Raw genomic sequence first — 20,283 nt, 5'->3', positions numbered from 1 at the left:
TTGGGACTGTTCCAAAATGAAACAGAAGTAGAGACAAAAGTCACCTTAGGTAAATAGTTTTGTATACAATGAGAATCTAGACAAATATTACAAATGTAATATGCATTGTCCATTTAATCACTGACAAATGTTTTTTCCACCCACACATCAGCGCACCATTTTACACTTCCTTTCAAACAGTTAATTTCGTACACACGCAAACAAGCACACATATCCTTAACTTGTATTCCCTGCTGATGGAGATTATAAACTCCTGGCCGTTAGCTGCTGGGGCGGTGGCGATACCCAGAGCTTTAACAAAAGAGATTAATTTACCCAAAGGCAGGACTTGTCTTTCCTTCACTGACCTTGCTGGGTAAATCCATTTAAATTCAATCACTTTTTGACAACACCCCTTTTGATTCGAACGAAACCTTACATACATATTTGCCCATTTGTTGAAGTGCTCAGAAAGTGACGTTTTGGACCTGAATGCCCAAACAATCGAGAGATAAAGATGCTCAAAGTTGACCCATTGTTGTATAGTGCACAGTACCAGGATACATCCAAGTCTTCATCACTGGAAAAGATAAACAGTTGAGATTGATATCATTTAAAAGCTTATAAACAGGGTTGTCAAACTATTTAATAATTTATGGAATTTTAATTTTTTTATATATATCAGTAGAAGTTACACTTTAACCAAATACATTTAAACTCAGTTTTTCACAATTCCTAATCCGAGTAAAAATTCCCTGTCTTAGGTCAATTAGGATGACAGCTGCCTGGTCCAATGGTGTTTATACTTGCATACTATTGTTTGTACAGATGAACGTGGTACCTTCAGGTGTTTGGAAATTGCTCCCAAGGATGAACCAGACTTGTGGAGGTCTAAAAAAATTTTTCTGAGCTTCTGGGGAAATTATTTTGGTTTTCCCATGATGTCAACAAGGAGGCACTGAGTTTGAAGGTAGACCTAGAGATACATCCACAGGTACACCTCCAATTGACTCAAATGATGTCAATTAACCTATCAGAAGCTTCTAAAGCCATGACATTTTCTGGAATTTTCCAAGCTGTTTAAAGGCACAGTCAAGTGAGTGTATGTAAACTTCTGACCCACTGGAAATGTGATACAGTGAATTCTAAGTGAAATAATCTGTCTGTAAACAATTGTTGGAAAAATACTTGTCATGCACAAAGTAGATGTCCTAACCGACTTGTCAAAACTATAGTTTATAAAAATTTGTGGAGTGGTTGAAAAACGGGTTTTAATGACTCTAACATAAGTTTATGTAAACTTCCGACTTCAACTGTATGTGTGTGTGTGTGTGTGTGTGTGTGTGTGTGTGTGTGTGTGTTTGTGTGTGTATATACAGTGGGGAGAACATGTATTTGATACACTGCCGATTTTGCAGGTTTTCCTACTTACAAAGCATGTAGAGGTCTGTAATTTTTTATCATAGGTACACTTCAACTGTGAGAGACGGAATCTAAAACAAAAATCCAGAAAATCACATTATGATTTTTAAGTAATTCATTTGCATTTTATTGCATGGCATAAGTATTTGATACATCAGAAAAGCAGAACTTAATATTTGGTACAGAAACCTTTGTTTACAATTACAGAGATCATACGTTTCCTGTAGTTCTTGACCAGGGTTGCACACACTGCAGTAGGGATTTTGGCCCACTCCTCCATACAGACCTTCTCCAGATCCTTCAGGTTTCGGGGCTGTTGCTGGGCAATATGGACTTTCAGCTCCCTCCCAAAGATTTTCTATTGGGTTCAGGTCTGGAGACTGGCTAGGCCACTCCAGGACCTTGAGATGCTTCTTACGGAGCCACTCCTTAGTTGCTCTGGCTGTGTGTTTCGGGTCATTGTCATGCAGAGTTCCTCTGTGGAGATGGGAGAACCTTCTTGAAGGATAACCATTTCTGCAGCACCACCAATCAAGCCTTTATGGTAGAGTGGCGAGACGGATGCCACTCTTCAGTAAATGGCACATGAAAGTCCGCTTGGATTTGACGATAAGGCACCTAAAGGACTCTTAGACCATGTGAAACAATATTCTCTGGTCTGATGAAATCAAGATTGAACTCTTTGGCCTGAATGGAAAGGGTAGTATGGAGTATGATTGAGATTTGTGTCATCTGTGGATCTGTTGGGGTGGTATACGAAGTGGGGTGGGTCTTTGGTTTCCAGGATGATGGTGTTGATGTGAGCCATGACCAGCCTTTCAAAGCACTTCAAGGCTTCCGACGTGAGTACTACGGGGCAGTAATGTGTAAGATGGCGCCGGAGAAGAAGGCAGACGTTTGTGTTGTGTTTTTTCATTTGTTTGTAACTTATTTTTTAAAACTTATTTTGTACATAATTTTGCCACTACCATCTCTTATGACCGAAAATAACTTCGGGACATCAGAACTGCGATTACTCACACGGACTGGCAGAATCCTTTTCTTCCATTAACGAGTCTGACGAGGCCGACGTAAACAGTACACTGCTTTCTCAGGAACAGGCTCAGATCCCTGTGATTTACGTGAAGGGAGGGGAGAAAGGGGGGATAAAGAGGGGAGAAAAAGGGGCCTGAGGGCGTGCTGCCTTCTGAGAATTCGTAGACGATCGAATAAACCCCCACTTCTTTCGATTCTGCTAGCAAACGTGCAGTCTTTGGACAATAAAATAGATGACCTACGCGGAAGATTAAACAACCAACGGGACATTCAAAACCTTAATATCTTATGCTTCACGGAGACACTATCGACATACAGCTGGCTGGTTATGCTTTGCACCATCAGGATAGAACAGCGGCGTCTGGTAAGACAAGGGGCGGCGGTCTAGGGTAGAGCTAAAGGGTAGAGCTGCCGCTTTCAAGGAGCAGGACTGTAACCCGGAAGCATATAGGAAATTCCGCTATGCCCTCCGAAGCACCATCAAACAGGCAAAGTGTCAATACAGGACTAAGATTGAATCGTGCTACACCGGTTCCGACCAACCGTTACAAAGGGAAGCACAGCCGAGAGCTACCCAGTGACACGAGCCTACCAGACGAGCTAAACTACTTCTATGCTCGCTTCAAGGCAAATAACACAGAAACATGCATGAGAGCACCAGCTGTTCTGGAAGACTGTGTGATAACTCTCTCCGCAGCCGATGTGAGTAAGAACTTTAAACAGGTCAACATTCACAAGGCAGCAGGGCCAGATGGATTACCACGACTTGTACTGCGAGCATGCCGGCAAGTGTCTTCACTGACATTTTCAACCTCTCCCTGTAATAGTCTGTAATACCAACATGTTTTTTTACATTTTTTAATTTTCTCCCTTTTTTCTCCCCAATTTCGTACTATCCAATTGGTAGTAGTTTACAGTCTTGTCTCATCGCTGCAACTCCCGTACGGACTCGGGTGAGGCGAAGGTCGAGAGCCATGCGTCCTCCGAAACACAACCCAACCTAGTCGCACTGCTTCTTGACACAATGCACATCCAACCCGGAAGCCAGCCGCACCAATGTGTCGGAGGAAACACCGTACACCTGGTGACCTGGTCAGCGTCTACTGCACTCAGCCCAACACAGGAGTCACTAGTGCGCGATGAGACAAGGATATCCCTGCCGGCCAAACCCTCCCTAACCCGGACAACGCTGGGCCAATTGTGCGTCGCCCCATGAACCTCCCGATCACGGCCGGCTCCCCAAAGTCTGGGCTCGAACCGAGAATCTCTGGTGGCACAGCCTTAGACCACTGCACCACCCGGGAGACACAATACCAACATGTTTTAAGCAGACCACCATAGTGCCTGTGCCCAAGAACGTGAAGGTAACCTGCCTAAATGACTACCGACCCGTAGCACTCACGTCTGTAGCCATGAAGTGCTTTGAAAGGCTGGTCATGGCTCACATTAACACCATTATCACAGAAACCCTATACCCACTCCAATTTGCATACCACCCCAACAGATCCACAGATGATGCTATCTCTATTGCACTCCACACTGCCCTTTCCCACCTGGACAAAAGGAACACCTATGTGAGAATCCTGTTCATTGACTACAGCTCAGCATTCAACACCATAGTGCCCTCAAAGCTCATCAAAAGACTAAACACCTCCCTCTGCAACTGGATCCTGGACTTCCTGATGGGCCATCCCCAGGTGGTAAAGGTAGGTAACAACACATCCGCCACGCTGATCCTCAACACAGGGGCCCCTCAGTGTTGACTCCAACACCATCATTAAGTTTTCCTATGACACAACAGTGGTAGGCCTGATCAACGACGAGACAGCCTATAGGGAGGAGGTCGGAGACCTGGCCGTGGGGTGCCAGGACAACAACCTCTCCCTCAATGTGATCAAGACAAAGGAGATGATTGTGGACGACAGGAAAAAGAGGACCGAGCACGCCCCCATTCTCATCGACAGGGCTGCAGTGGAGCAGGTTGAGAGCTTCAAGTTCCTTCGTGTCCACATCACCAACAAACTAACATGGTCCAAGCACACTAAGACAGTCGTGAAGAGGGCACAACAAAATCTATTCCCACTCAGGAGATTGAAAAGATTTGGCATGGATCCTCAGATCCTCAAAAGTTTCTACAGCTGCACCATCGAGAGCATCCTGACTGGTTGCATCACTGCCTGGTATGGCAACTGCTCGGCCTCTGACCGCAAGTCACTACAGAGTGTAGTGCGAATGGACCAGTGCATCACTGGGGCCATGCTTTCTGCCATCCAGGACCTCTTTACCAGATGGTGTCAGAGGAAGGTTCTAAAAATTGTCAAAGACTCCAGCCACCCTAGACTGTTCTCTCTGCTACCGCACGGCAAGTGGTACCGGAGCACCAAGTCTAGGTCCAAGAAGCTTCTAAACAGCTTCTACCCCCAAGCCATAAGACTCCTGAACATCTAATCAAATGGCTACCCAGACTATTTGCATTGCCCCCCCCTCTTTTACACCACTGCTACTCTCTGTTGTTATCATCTATGCATAGTCACTTGAATAACTATACCTACATGTACATATTACCTCAACTAACTGGTGCCCCCGCACATTGACTCTGTTTCGGTACCCCTCAGTATATAGTCTCGCTATTGTTATTTTACTGCTGCTGGTTAATTACTTGCTACTTTTATTTCTTATTCTTATCCATATTTTTTTTAACTGCATTGTTGGTTTGGGGCTTGTAAGTAAGAATTTCACTGTTGTATTCGGCGCATGTGACTCATAACATTTGATCATATTTTAGGCAGGTTACCTTCGCTTTCTTGTGCACAGGAACTATGGTGGTCTGCTTGAAACGCATCAAAATGGATGCTGTCAAAATTGGATTGAATTCAAATGGATTTACCCTGCTGTAAAGCTGCTTTAAGAGGGTGCTGGCCTCTCCCTCTTTTATGTATTAGCTGGACAGATTATGCCAGAACTGAAAAAGCAATTAAACTGTTTGAGCATCCTGTTGGCTTGCTGTGGCCTGGGCTGAGGTTTTGGTTGGGTGGGGGCCACCAAGAGGTTAGTGTGTTTGTGTGCGCGGGTGTGCGTGTGCGTGTGCATGTGTTTTTGGCCTGACACCAGTACACAGGGAGGGTAGGTCATTTTCTTCCCAGTGAGTCTAACTTGTTTAGCCAGTTCAATTATTCTGAGACATCATCCACTGGCAGAGAGGATTAGTATTATGTGATATAGCATTATCTAAGGAGCATTGGGAGTTTTGAGCCGAGGTACAGTGTTTTCCCAGCCAGCCAAACTTACGTCTTCATTGTCTTCCTCATTGTTGTCTGGTGACTTGGTCAGATCTACAACCAGACAGATCCTTCAGATAGGAATTATCTGAGAGGGAGGGTTACTTCACCTCTCCTCTCTGAGCTCTGATTACTCATCATCAGGATATACATTTATTTGTGAGAGTGTGTGTGTGTGCGCGCCTTCAGGAGGATGCTCCTTGACTTGTGGGATAGATGATATTAAGCCCAGGCTGCCCCCTAGAGGATATATCTACACATACAGTTGAAGTCGGAAGTTTACATACACTTATGTTGGAGTCATTACAACTTGTTTTTTTTTTTTCAACCACTCCACACATTTCTTGTTAACAAACTATAGTTTTGGCAAGTCGTTTACGACATCTACTTTGTGCCTGACAAGTATTTTTCCAACAATTGTTTATAGACAGATTATTTCATTTATTTTTCACTATATCACAATTCCAGTGGGTCAGAAATTTACATACACAGTTGACTGTGCCTTTTAAACAGCTTGGAAAATTCCAGAAAATTATGTCATGGCTTTTGAAGCTTCTTATAGGTTAATTGACATCATTTGAGTCAATTGGAGGTGTACCTGTGGATGTATCTCTAGGCCTACCTTCAAACTCAGTGCCTCTTTGTTGACATCATGGGAAAATCAAAAGAATTTTCCCAAAAGCTCAGAAAACACATTGTAGACCTCCACAAGTCTGGTTCATCCTTGGGAGCAATTTCAAATGCCTGAAGGTACCACGTTCATCTGTACAAACAATAGTACGCAAGTATACCATGGGACCACATAGCTGTCATATTGTGCAGGAAGGAGGCGCGTTCTATCTCCTAGAGTGTAAAAGTGCAAATCAATCCCAGAACAACAGCAAAGGACCTTGTGAAGATGCTGGAGGAAACAAGTATCTATATCCACAGTAAACCGAGTCCTATATCGACATAACCTGAAAGACCGCTCAGCAGGGAAGAAGCCACTGCTCCAAAATTGCCATAAATAAGCCAGACGATGGTTTGCAACTGTACATGGGGACAAAGATCGTACTTTTTGGAGAAATGTCCTCTGGTCTGTTGAAACAAAAATAGAACTGTTTGGCCATAATGACCATTGTTATGTTTGGAGGAAAAGGGGGAGGCTTGCAGGCTGAAAAACACCATCCCAAATGTGAAGCACAGGGGTGGCAGCATCATGTTGTGGGTGTGCTTTGCTGCAGGAGGCACTGGTGCACTTCACAAAATAGATAGCATCATGAGGTAGGAAAATTATGTGGATATATTGGAGCAACATCTCAAAACGAAGTTAAAGCTTGGTTGCAAATGGGTCTTCCAAATGGACAATTACCCCAAGCATACTTCCAAAGTTGTGGAAAAATAGCTTAAGGACAGCAAAGTCAAGTTATTGGAGTGGCCATCACAAAGCTCTGACCTCAATCCTATAGAAAATTTGTGGGCAGAACTGAAAAGGCATGTGCGAGCCTACACACCTGACTCAGTTACACCAGCTGTGTCAGGAGGAATGAGACAAAATTCACCCAACTTATTGTGGGAAGCTTGTGGATGGCTACCCAAAATGTTTGACCCAAGTTAAACAATTTAAAGGCAATAATACCAAATACTAATTGAGTGTATGTAAACTTCTGACCCACTGGGAATGTGATAAAATAAATAAAAGCTGAAATAAATCATTCACTCTACTATTATTCTGACATTTCATATTCTTAAAATAAAGTGGTGATCCTAACTGACCTAAGAAGGGAATTTTTACTTGGATTAAATGTCAGTAATTGTGAAAAACTGAGTTTAAATGTATTTGGCTAAGGTGTATGTAAACTTCTGACTTCAACTGTAATATCAAAGACCAGACACCGTACACATATTTACTATAACAGCTTCTATAGTTGAGCTACTTGTTATATTGGTGAATTCCTTCACATTATTATTCTCTCACTATACTGTAAAAATAAGTTTAAAAAAGAACAAATCGACAGAAAACACCACATATAAATTGGAGTCATAACAGTTTACTTCACTCAAACTAACATGTGCCCCCCTCTCTCCAGCCCAGGCCTTTTGAGCGCTCCCAGTCAGACCACTGGCTTCCTGTGGACGTGTACATTGGGGGGAAAGGATCATGCTGTTATACACCTGTACTATGCACGCTTCCTCAGTCACTTCTGTAGGGATCCGGGCCTAGTGGGACACAGGTACAGCAACTATTGTTCACTAGTCGATATCAATAGAACCATTGTGCCAGAAGGTTGAACCCACTTAGGGGTGAATTCTAACTTCCAATGAAGCTGCATTTTCACTTAGTCTCCCATTGACATCAAGTGAAAATGTTCACTTAAAAGTAAGTGGACGCTAACTGAAGAAGGCACCATTGGCAAAACGTCTTTGTAACGTCTGTCTAATTATCCCATGCAGAATTTTCTTTTTAAACTCCAGGGAGCCTTTCAAGAAGCTGCTGGTGCAGGGCCTCAACAAGGGCCAGACGTTTAGAGCTGCAGACAGAGGACAGTACCCGAAGAGAGACCATATGGACTTCACAGGTGGGCACAGCAGGGTGGGGACTTTACACGTCTGCATTCACAGGTTAGAGTTAGTAGACATCCCTCAAAGATGGATTCCTGAGGTTGCTCAGAAGTTCTTCCTGGTCAGATCCTAGAAGAAGGAAAGGAGGAGCACCGTCTTAACCCTTAGCCTACAATTTCTGCGTCCTTGCAGAAATCAAATGAACATTATCAAGAAAATACCCATGAAAATATGTCTGTTTAAGCAAGAGATATCGCCCTCCTGCATCTGTGCTGAAAGGTGGTAGAGCTAAAGCGGTGTTTGTCAGACCATGAGACATCCCGAAAATCAGTCTTCTCACCAATGTCTGTAGCGTCCGAACAGTTTAGCCTATTATGAGCATTCGAAGATTCTCACGAACACAGTGGTGTTCTCCGTTTTCCTCTAGGATGACCACAAGCCTCACAAGACTCGTCTGAAGTCGGTACAGCCTCCTCTGCCAACTTCTGTCTGTAGCGTCCGAAACTCTTTTAGCTACACACTAATATATTTGAGGAAAGCTAACAAGCTGAGACTCTCACGAACATGATGGTGTTCTTCGTTTTTCTCTAGGATGCCCATAAGTCTCACAAGACTTGTCTGAAGGTCCCCGGTACCAGTTTAAGATATTTATGGAAGTACAGTATATGGAGATCGTTTAGTACCTAAAATAAGGGGATACAGTGCCTTCGGAAAGTATTCAGACCCTTTGACTTTTTCCACATGTTGTTAACGTTAACGGCCTTATTCCAAAACGTATAAAATTAATACAAATCCTCAGCAATCTACACACAATACTGCATAATGACAAAGTGAGACCAGGTTTATAGAAATGTTAGCAAATGTTAAAAAAAACAAAACAGATAACTTATTTACATAAGTATTCAGACCCTTTGCTATGTGACTCAAAATTGAGCTCCGGTGCATCCTGTTACCATTGATCATCCTTTAGATGTTTCTACAACTTGATTGAAGGCCACCTGTGGTAGATGCAATTGATTGGACATGATTTGGAAAGGTACACACCTGTCTATATAAGGTCCCAAAGTTGACAGTGCATGTCAGAGCAAATGCCAAGCCATGAGGTCGAAGGACTGAACTCTTTGGCCTGAATGCCAAACCTCATGTCTGGAGGAAACTTGGCACAATCCTTATGGTGAAGCATGGTGTTGTCAGCATCATGCTGTGGGGGTGTTTTTTCAGCGGCAGGGACTGGGAGACTAGTCAGGATCGAGGGAAAGCAGAACGGAGCAAAGTACAGAGAGATCCTTGATGAAAACCTGCTCCAGAGCGCTCAGGACCTCAGACTGGGAGGAAGGTTCACCTTCCAACAGGAAAACGACCCAAGGCACACAGCCAAGACAACACAGGAGTGGCTTCGGGACAATGGCTTTGAATGGCCGGACTTGGACCCGATCTAACATCTCTGGAGAGACCTGACAATAGCTGTGCAGCAACGCTCCCCATCCAACCTGACAGAGCTTGAGAGCATCAGCAGAGAAAAATGGAAGAAACTCCCCAAATACAGGTGTGCCATGCTTGTGGTGTCATACCCAAGAAGACTCGAGGCTGTAATTGCTGCAAAAGGTGCTTTAACAAATTCCTGGGTAAAGGGTCTGAATACTTATGTAAATGGCATATTTCTAAAAACTTGTTTTTGCTTTGTCATTATGGGGTACTGTGTGTAGATTGATGAGGGGAAAAAATTATTTAATCCATTTTAGAATAAGGCTGTAACCTAACAAAATGTGGAAAAAGTCAAGGGGTCTGAATACTTTCTGAAGGCACTGTAAATACCTGATCATTCTTATATCTCTCAGATATAGGACAGACTCATCAGAACAAACGTACTTTTAGTTCCAGGTATTGACTCTGTTATTCGCTACGTTTCTATTTGCTTATAGCAGTAATGTCAAATTCATCAAATCATTTTTTGATATATTTTTTTGATACCTTCTTAAAATTCTGAATCAAATAGCTAAATGATCCTTGGTATCTTAAAACAATTCCCCCATCCCCACGGCTTAAACAGGGCTTAGACTCTAGACAATCAATCAAATGTATTTATAAAGCCCTTCTTACATCAGCTGATGTCAGAAAGTGCTGTACAGAAACCCAGCCTAAAACCCCAAACACCAAGCAATGCAGGTGTAGAAGCACATTGGCTCGGAAAAACTCCCTATAAAGGCCAGAACCTAGGAAGAAACCTAGAGAGGAACCAGGCTATGAGGGGTGGCCAGTCTTCTTCTGGCTGTGCCGGGTGGAGATTCTAACAAAACATGGCCAAGATGTTCAAATGTTCATAGATGACCAACAGGGTCAAATAATAATAATAATAATAATCACAGTGATTGTCGAGGGTGCAACAGGTCAGCACCTCAGGAGTAAATGTCAGTTGGCTTTTCATAGCCGATCATTCAGAACATCTCTACCGCTCCTTCTGTCTCTGGAGAGTTGAAAACCGCAGGTAGCACGTCCGGTGAACAGGTCAGGGTTCCGTAGCCGCAGGCAGAACAGTTGAAACAGCAGCAGCACGGCTAGGTGGACTCGGGACAGCAAGGAGTCATCAGGCCAGGTAGTCCTGAGGCAGGGTCCTAGGGCTCAGGTCCTCCGAGAGAGAAAGAGAGAGAGAATTAGAGCGAGCATACTTAAATTCACACAGGACACCGGATAAGACAGGAGAAATACTCCAGATATAACAGACTGAACCTAGCCCCCCGACACAAACTACTGCAGCATAAATACTGGAGGCTGAGACAGGAGGGGTCAGGAGACACTGTGGCCCCATCCGACGATACCCCTGGACAGGGCCAAACAGGCAGGATATAACCCCACCCACTTTTCCAAAGCAGAGCCCACACACCACGAGAGGGATATCTTCAACCACCAACTTACCATCCTGAGACAAGGCAGAGTATAGCCCACAAAGATCTCTGCCACGGCACAACCCAAGGGGGGGCTCCAAGCCGGACAGGAAGATCACGTCAGTGACTCAACCCACTCAAGTGACGCATGTTTCATCGAAATGTAAAGCTGTGTGTCAGCCATATAGCAGTGACTGTTAACATTATGTTTCTGATTGACATCACTAAGAGGTCAAATATATAGTGAAAACAATAGTGGTCCTAAAATGGAGCCTTGAGGAACACTGAAATTTACAGTTGATTTGTCAGAGGACAAACCATCCACAGAGGCAAACTGATATCTTTCTGGCAGATAAGATCTAAACCAGGCCAGAAATTGTCCGTGTAGACCAATTTGGGTTTCCAATCTCTCCAAAAGAATGTGGTGATCGATGGTATCAAAAGCAGCACTAAGGTCTAGGAGCACGAGGAAAGATGCAGAGCCTCGGTCTGACGCCATTAAAAGGTAATTTACCACCTTCACAAGTGCAGTCTCAATGCTATGATGGGGTCTAAAACCAGACTGAAGCATTTCGTATACATTTGTTTGTCTTCAGGAAGGCAGTGAGCTTTTTCTACATTTTTTGAGAGGAATGGGAGATTCGATATAGGCCGATTTTAGTTTTTAATATTTTCTGGGTCAAAGGTGGGCTTTTTCAAGAGAGGCTTTATTACTGCCACTTTTAGTGAGTTTGGTACACATCCGGTGGATAGAGAGCCGTTTATTATGTTCAACATAGGAGGGCCAAGCACAGGAAGCAGCTCTTTCAGTAGTTTAGTTGGAATAGGGTCCAGTATGCAGCTTGAAGGTTTAGAGGCCATGATTATTTTCATCATTGTGTCAAGAGATATAGTACTAAAACACTTGAGTGTCTCCCTTGTCTCTCCTAGGTCCTGGCAGAGTTGTGCAGACTCAGGACAATTGAGCTTTGGAGGAATACGCAGATTTGAAGAGGGGTCAGTAATTTGCTTTCTAATGATCATGATCTTTTCCTCAAAGAAGTTCATGAATTTATCATTGCTGAAGTGAAAGCCATCCTCTCTTGTGGAATGCTGCTTTTTAGTTAGCTTTGCGACAATATCAAAAATACATTTAGGATTGTTCTTATTTTCCTCAATTAAGTTGGAAAAATAGGATGATCTAGCAGCAGTGAGGGCTCTTCGGTACTGTCTTTCCAAGCTAGTCAGAAGACTTCCAGTTTGGAGTAGCGGCATTTCCGTTCCAATTTTCTGGAAGCTTTCTTCAGAACTCAGGTATTTTCTGTATACCAGGGAGCTAGTTTCTAATGACAAATGTTTTTAGGGGTGCGACTGCATCTAGGGTGTTGGGCAAGGTTAAATTGAGTTCCTCAGTTAGGTGGTTAACTGATTTTTGTACTCTGACGTCCTTGGGTAGACGGAGGGAGTCTGGAAGGGCATCTAGGAATCTTTGGGTTGTCTGAGAATTTATAGCAGGACTGTTGATGATCCTTAGTTGGGGTCTGAGCAGATTATTTGTTGCGATTGCAAACATAATAAAATGGTGGTCCGATAGTCCAGGATTATGAGGAAAAACATTAAGATCTACAACATTTATTCCACTGGACAAAACTAGGTCCAGAGTATAACTGTGGCAGTGAGTAGGTCTGGAGACATGTTGGACAAAACCCACTGAGTCGATGATGGCTCCGAAAGCCTTTTGGAGTGGGTCTGTGGACTTTTCCATGTGAATATTAAAGTCACCAAAAATTTGAATATTATCTGCCATGACTACAAGGTCCAATAGGAATTCAGGGAACTTCGTGAGGAATGCTGTATATGGCCCAGGAGGCCTGTAAACAGTAGCTATAAAAAGTGATTGAGTAGGCTGCGTAGATTTCATGACTAGAAGCTCAAAATATGAAAATATCTAGGGGGGTTTTTGTAAGTTGAAATTTGCTATCATAAATGTTAGCAACATCTCCGCATTTGCGGGATGTGCTGGGGATATGGTCACTAGTGTAACCAGGAGATGAGGCCTCATTTAACACAGTAAATTCATCAGGCTTAAGCCATGTTTCAGTCAGGCCAATCACATCAAGATTATGATCAGTGATTAGTTCGTTGACTATAACTGCCCTGGAAGTGAGGGATCTAACATTAAGTAGCCCTATTTTGAGATGTGAGATATCACAATCTCTTTCAATAATGGCAGGAATGGAGGAGGTCTTTATTCCAGTGAGATTGCTAAGGCGAACACCGCCATGTTTAATTTTTCCCAACCTAGGTCAAAGGCACGGTCTCAATTGGGTTAGCTGAGCTGACTACACTGACTGAGCTAGTGGCCGACTCCACTAAGCTGGCAGGCTGGCTAACATTGTGGAGCTAGAGGAGTTAGAGCCCTGTCTATGTTCATAGATAAGAAGAGAGATATAGAGGGTTAAAAACCATATTTGTTCATTCTTGTCCTCTGAATGTTTTTCTGGATATTTTTTGTAGCTTTTCTCCTCCTCTTCCCGTTGCTTGGCAACTGGGTAAACACGAACACTGGCTCCGTTCATGGAGGTGAGGCTTTATATCACTCTGTCTGAGGGCTTCCACACTGGACACGCACACAAATTAGTTCTATTAGTTCTAGCCCTGAGTAAACAGACTGATCAAGGGATTGACTGAAAGATCGTTCATGTCTATCTGTCTGTATCTCAGGAGGCTTTTTTTGAAACTATTTTTCTTCTACTGTCACTATTTGTTTTTTACATGTACCTGCAGGCAAATCTGAAATGGCACCCTATATTGTGCACTACAAAAGTAGTAATAGAGTGCCATTTCAGACAACGGACAGTTTGCTGGAGATATATAGAGGTGTCCAGTGCTAACCATTGCCTTGTCTCCTGTGTCAGGTGAGGAGCCGGTGCAGGTGGGAAGTAAGGCCGAGCTGCAGGTGACGTGGGAGAAGATGTCCAAGTCGAAACACAACAGCCTGGACCCTCAGCAGCAGTATGGCATCGACACTGTCCGTCTTTACATCCTCTACACTGCTCCCCCTGAACAGGACATCCTCTGGGACGTCAAGAGTGAGTTACACGCATCCTGTGACCCCCCCACCTCTACCCAACCAACAATAAACTGTGTGGCATAGCATTATTGATTTTGCAGTCAAATTACTGTATGTTGTGGGTGTTCCTAAACACAGAGAAGTCCTGGTTTCATTATTCTATTGTTTGTTTTGTACTACCCACCTTTACCAGTAGGTGTCACTAACTGCAGTCACTGTAGATGACTGAAACTGCCTTATCATACTCAGACCTTATACCTGAATATGTAAATGCATTGAACATTTGTATCATCTGGGTCTTCTTACGTGTGACATCTGAAATGGGTGTTTGTCATACCAGTATTAGTCTCTCTATGTTCCCGCTGCGGAGCTTGTCATCAAATGTTCAATTAGTGCTGCAGGTTTCACTTGAAGTGTGAATATGACACTGGAGGCCTCCCCAGTAGAGCAGTGTTGCTGTGCCACTAGAGATTCTGGTTGGAATCCAGGCTCTGTCGCAGCCGGCCGCGACCGGGAGACCCATGTGCTGGCCCAACGTCGTTCGGGTTAGGGGAGTGTTTTGCTGGCAGGGATGTTCTTGTCCCATCGCGCTCTAGCAACTGCTGTGGCAGGCGCAATGCACGCTGTCTTGGTCGCCAGGTGTACGGTGTTTCCTGCGTCACATTGGTACAGCTGGCTTCCGGGTTAAGCAGGGATTGTGTCAAGAAGCAGTATGGCTTGGTTGGGACGTATTTCAGAGGACACACAGCTCTCGACCTTCGCCTCTCCCGAGTCCGTACCGGAGTTACAGTGATGAGATTTTAACTACCAATTGGATAGCACAAAAAAGGGGAGATTTTTTTTTTTCTCTATAAATAAATATAAAAAATACGAAAAGATTGACACTATGCTAGCTATAGCACCTTATCGTATTGCATGAGGAATTATAGGCTTCATCTACACTATACATTTTAGCCTCAGCGCTGCATAACAGGAGAAGCTGCTGTTGTCATGTCATCCTGGGATCTATATGGTAACCTGAGACCACTCTCAGGTCTGGCAGCCCAGAGTAGCCTAGCGGGTGTGAGGAGCAGAGAATGGAAATTGATTTGATATCCGATAGTGACGCTTTCACACTTTATAAATAGCCGGCTTCTGTTCCGACTACCTCAGTGTGGTCGGTGGGGTTTGATTCTCTTCTCGCCCTTCAGAGTCCGTGCTGTTAAAGGGCCTTGTGCGTGTGCGCGTGTGTATGGCCCGGCCCACCCTAAGCCCCCCCAAAGCACCGGCCATCCTTTGATCCGCCCTCTGTCTTTGACCTTCTCCCAAAGGCCTGTGCCAAAAGGGTTCTCTTTCCCAGAATACTTAGCTGTGGAATGTTCACATGCACAGCCTTCTTGTTTTTAAACACAGTGTGAGCCAACCAGTTCAGAACCAATCAGAACCATGTATAGTGATGACATGGTGAAAAAGCTTTTATCCTCTGGTCCTATTGTTGTTTTCCACTCATCACCATGAACCATCACAGGCAGCTGGGAGGTCCTCCCTGGTGTGTGTGTGTGTGTGTGTGTGTGTGTGTGTGTGTGTGTATGTGTGTGTGTGTGTGTGAGAGAGAGAGAGAGAGACACAGACAGACAAACAGACAGACGTGCAGAGAGAGAGAGAGAGAGCTCTGTCCACGCTGTGTGTGATGGCCCCTGGCCTCTGGGCAGGTGGGCCACCATATTGAGGGAATTAATTAATAAATAATGGACAATAATATGAATGATATTTGTTTGTATCAAAAGATGAATGATGTGTCATGATTGCTATGACGATCCCATTCCAGAGAGGGAAAACGAATAGTCTGCTACACTCCTATCCAGACAGAGACCGACTGGAGAGGAGATGAAAGGACCGTCTGGAATGATGATGTGGGTTTGGAAAGAATCCAACAGGAAGTTACCTCAGGGTGTCATGTTGATGGGGCCTCTTATCTAACACGCACAACGCTTTGCAACGCCCTGGTGATGTCATCAGAGTCCATTGAGATAATTTGTTTGTGTGTGGTGTACCCATGTGAATACTTCAAGAATGTGAGCTGATGAACCAAAATTGACATGAAAAGCTATGCAAAGGTCAAGGTCTACGAGTTGAGTATACAATAATTTCATAGGAATCTCCTCCAGAATGTGGTTGTGACCAAATATCCCCTGACCCAAACTGAGAATCCCCAGCCCTATCACATGAACAATGTAGCTGATGCTGAGTCAGGACAAAGGTTGACCCATGTGACCTGATGGTATAAAAATAGCGGGAAGAGGAAGTGTCCCCTCTACTTTCCAGTAGAACATCCCCCTATTGTCAAACACACAGAAACAAGCCCTCTATTGAGGGGCTGGAAATCTGGGCTAGGGGCTAGTGGGCTGGGAGTAGGGGCTAGTGGGCTGGGAGTAGGGGCTAGTGGGCTGGGAGTAGGGGCTAGGGGGCTGGGAGGAGTGGGGGCAGGGATCGGGAGTAGGGGCTTTTTGGGAAAAGGCAACATCCTCTTGCTGATAGCCACAGTCAGGGAATTTGAGGGATGAACATGGACAAGGTAAACTGTGTGTGGTTCTCGCTCGCTCACTTTCTCTCTCTTTATCTCTCTTCACCTCTCCCTCATAGACAGAAAGGACTAGAGTAAGTTAATATCCTTCATGGAAGCCCCTGTGGATCCCCCCACATTAGCGTAAGGAGGCGGTGGGTGGGCAAACTGAAGGACTGTTGTTAATCCTCAATCTGTAGGGAGCTCTTGAAAGCTTTCCTGTAAAGCTCCATAGAGTTTTCAACAGTTCTAAATGTCCCTTATTACATGAGGCATGACCATAGAGATCACAGTGGTGAGATGGTCAGTCAGTGTGGTGAAGTTGTGTGTAGGCTGAGTGTCTGTAAAGTACTATAAAGGGCTATAAAAAATAAAATATGATTGATTGCTAGTTTGTGATTTGTTGTCTTCCCCTCCATTCAGGGCTGAGCCAGGTGAGGAACCCCCTGAGCCCTCTCCTCTCCCGCAGTGGAGACGTGCTGCAGCAGCCGTGGCCCACCTCAGACCCTCTGTACCTGGAGACCCCTGATACCCTGGAGCTGGTTGTATGGGTGAGGCTGTCAAACGCACACTACCACCCGGTACTCTAGGGAAAGGGGATACCTAGTCAGTTATACAACTGAATGCCTTCAAATGAAATGTCTTCTGCATTTAACCCAACCCCTCTGAATCAGAGAGATGTGTGGGGGGGGGCTGCCTTAATCGACATCCACGTCTTCGGTGCCCGGGGACCAGTGGGTTAACTGCCTTGGAAGAATGACAGATTTGTACCCTGCACCTTAGAGACTTCTGCCCTATGTGTACATAGTCATTGAACAGTGGTCACTTAAATAATCTTTATATAATGTTTATTGTTCTGAGATCGTATTGTTCCGAAATAATTTATTTTGATCGCTGAGAAATTAAGCTAGTTGGTGACTTACTTTATCAGTACATACTGTATTCTCAACATATCTCATCCATATAACTACTGCTGAATACCTTCCTACTTATATACTGTATATTGTTCATACTGTCTATGCACACCACGTGTTTATATTCCAGACCTTTTTCTTCTTGTTGGGGGGGATTATTTGTGTGTTTGTGTGTTAGTATTGTACAGTTAGAAACTTACTGCACTGCTGGAGCTAAAACACAAGCATTTCCCTGCACCTGCTTTAACATCTGCTGATCTGTGTACGCAACAACTAAACAATGTTTTGATTTGACACACACACACACACGTCTCACACACTCACTCCCCTTTCACTCACACACATGCCAAGGCACACACCCCTACAGAAAATGATACAGACTGAAATAAAATGCCACACACTCAGACATACTCTTGTGTATACTCAAAATGGCACTCACACTTCCTTGAACCAAAACAGCCGTAGCCCCATTCATGCGCTCACTCTCTGTAATTTACACAGAGCCTATGATCATATGGCTTGATAGGGAAAGTGTGTGTGTGCGTGCGTGCAGCCCAGGGTGCCTAGGCAATCAGCAGGCAGTCCAGCTGTGGTGGGCAGGGTCACAGAGTCAGCTGTTCAAAGATGAAAGTTTCTGAGAGATCCCTGCTGGGGGGAATCAGAGTCCTCACACACACACATCTCGAAACATTGACTCCGATAATGGATAATGGCCAGCTAAAGACTGCGTTCATCTGGGTAAGGCCCACAGAGCAGGCCAAAACGCACTCTCTCACTCTTTTGCTCTCTCTCACACACAAAAGTACACACATGCACTGACTAATTATGAGCATATCTTAACACACACAAATATACAGATACCATATGCACACACATAATACACACACTCATAATTGGGAGAAACCTTAGACTTGACCCAAACAGACACACACGCTGATACACAAACATACAAAGACTGGAAATGAGGAATAAAGGTTCCTCCTACTCGGCTGTAGAGGATCTGACTGCCCAGCCCATTTTCACCACAAGCTGGCTGTTTTTAGACAGCTCAGGTTACTGAAAGGAGAGGAGGAAAGGCATATGCATGTTCTATAGTCCCTGGTGTAATTAGAGCGCTTTCGATGCAGCCACAGCCTCCACTAAGAGTTGTCTCAGTCAGTGTACATTATTTAATATGTCTGGACCAAAGTTTGCTCTTACTCAATGTTAACTAGCGATTTAGAGTGTTTAATGGGATGGAGGTCAAAGTATTCAGGTTTGTACTCTTAACCTTTTGGATTTTCTCTCCTCCCTTCCATCTCTCCCTTTCACCTCTCAGACCAACAACAAGGTGTATGGGACGGTGTTGGTGCCTCAACAGGTGGCCCAGGATACGGAGCAGGTACAGGCGCTGGTTCTGGGGAGCAAGCTGGGACAGCATCTCCTAGGTTACCGGACCATCAAGAAGGCCATTCTGTTCCATAGGACCGCCCTCATCAACTTCCTCAAAGAGGAGCAACCACTCAATCCTGGATGCTGATTGGTGGACTGTCATGTCAATCAGAAGACCACAGCCACTCAGACTTGAAGGCGGGGACATCATGTGAATGGAAGGATGAAAGACTATTTGTAAATTAAAACAATAAGTAGTATCAACAGACATTTTTGTAAATAAAACTACAAAAAAACATCTGAATAAAATGATATATTTTGCATTTGGTCTGATCTTTTATGAAATGTATAAAGCTGAAGAGGAACGTGTGGTGTTTGTGCTCACAGTATGTGCTATAGAACCTATAGAACATAGTGCTGAAACTAGCATCATGAAAAGCTGATGAGTGAAATAGAACATCCGTCTGTCAGTTGTGAAACCAGGAGTCATACACTGAGACTGGAAGTGTTTTCAGACTGGATGACATGTGTATCACTTTCCCCTTGTCACCATGGTGACACCAAATCCTACTCCAGTGCAGAGAGTTGTTTTGCGATCTGAAGTCACCATGTTAACATACAGTCATGCATGGTTACGAGGTGATATGGCTCCAGTGTGTCTCTAACATCTCTCCCCAGCTATTCAACAGGTGAGTAAGGGTTAAGCCACATAGAGTCCACTGATAATGTGATGTGATTAGGTCCCACTCATGTTGGCCTCTCCATCAGTGGCGTCCATGTTTGAACAGAAGTGCTGAGGAACATTCCAGGACCTCTGGCCTCAGTGGGAACACAATCACGTTCCATTCAGAACACTAATTCCATAACCACACAGAACTCCATGTATGTTGTTGAGACAGACTGCAGCAGGGACAGATAAGACAGGGCTTTGCAGACAGAGTTCAGTGTGTTAAATCGGAGGGCTTGTTGTCCGGTCCTCTGGCAGTCTCTATGGGGGTGCCACAGGGTTCAATTCTCTGGCCGACTATTTTCTCTGTATATATCAATGATGTTGCTCTTGCTGCGGGCGATTCCCTGATCCACCTCTACGCAGACGACACCATTCTGTATACTACTGGCCCTTCCTTGGACACTGCTATCTAACCTCCAAACAAGCTTCAATGCCATACAACACTCCTTCCGTGGCCTCCAACTGCTCTTAAACGCTAGTAAAACCAAATGCATGCTTTTCAACCGTTCGCTGCCTGCACCCACACGCCCGACTAGC

At 44.4% G+C, this 20,283-nt stretch overlaps 1 pseudogene; it reads left to right on the top strand.

Moving 5' to 3' along the window:
- LOC112244489 overlaps window positions 1-19,337 on the top strand; it is a 54,069-nt pseudogene extending 34,732 nt beyond the window's left edge.
- The last annotated feature ends 946 nt before the right edge of the window (window positions 19,338-20,283 follow it).

Source organism: Oncorhynchus tshawytscha, linkage group LG03 (genome assembly GCF_018296145.1).
Source record: "Oncorhynchus tshawytscha isolate Ot180627B linkage group LG03, Otsh_v2.0, whole genome shotgun sequence".
NCBI classification, from domain to species: domain Eukaryota; kingdom Metazoa; phylum Chordata; class Actinopteri; order Salmoniformes; family Salmonidae; genus Oncorhynchus; species Oncorhynchus tshawytscha.
This window is presented reverse-complemented; position numbering and strand designations above follow the sequence as displayed.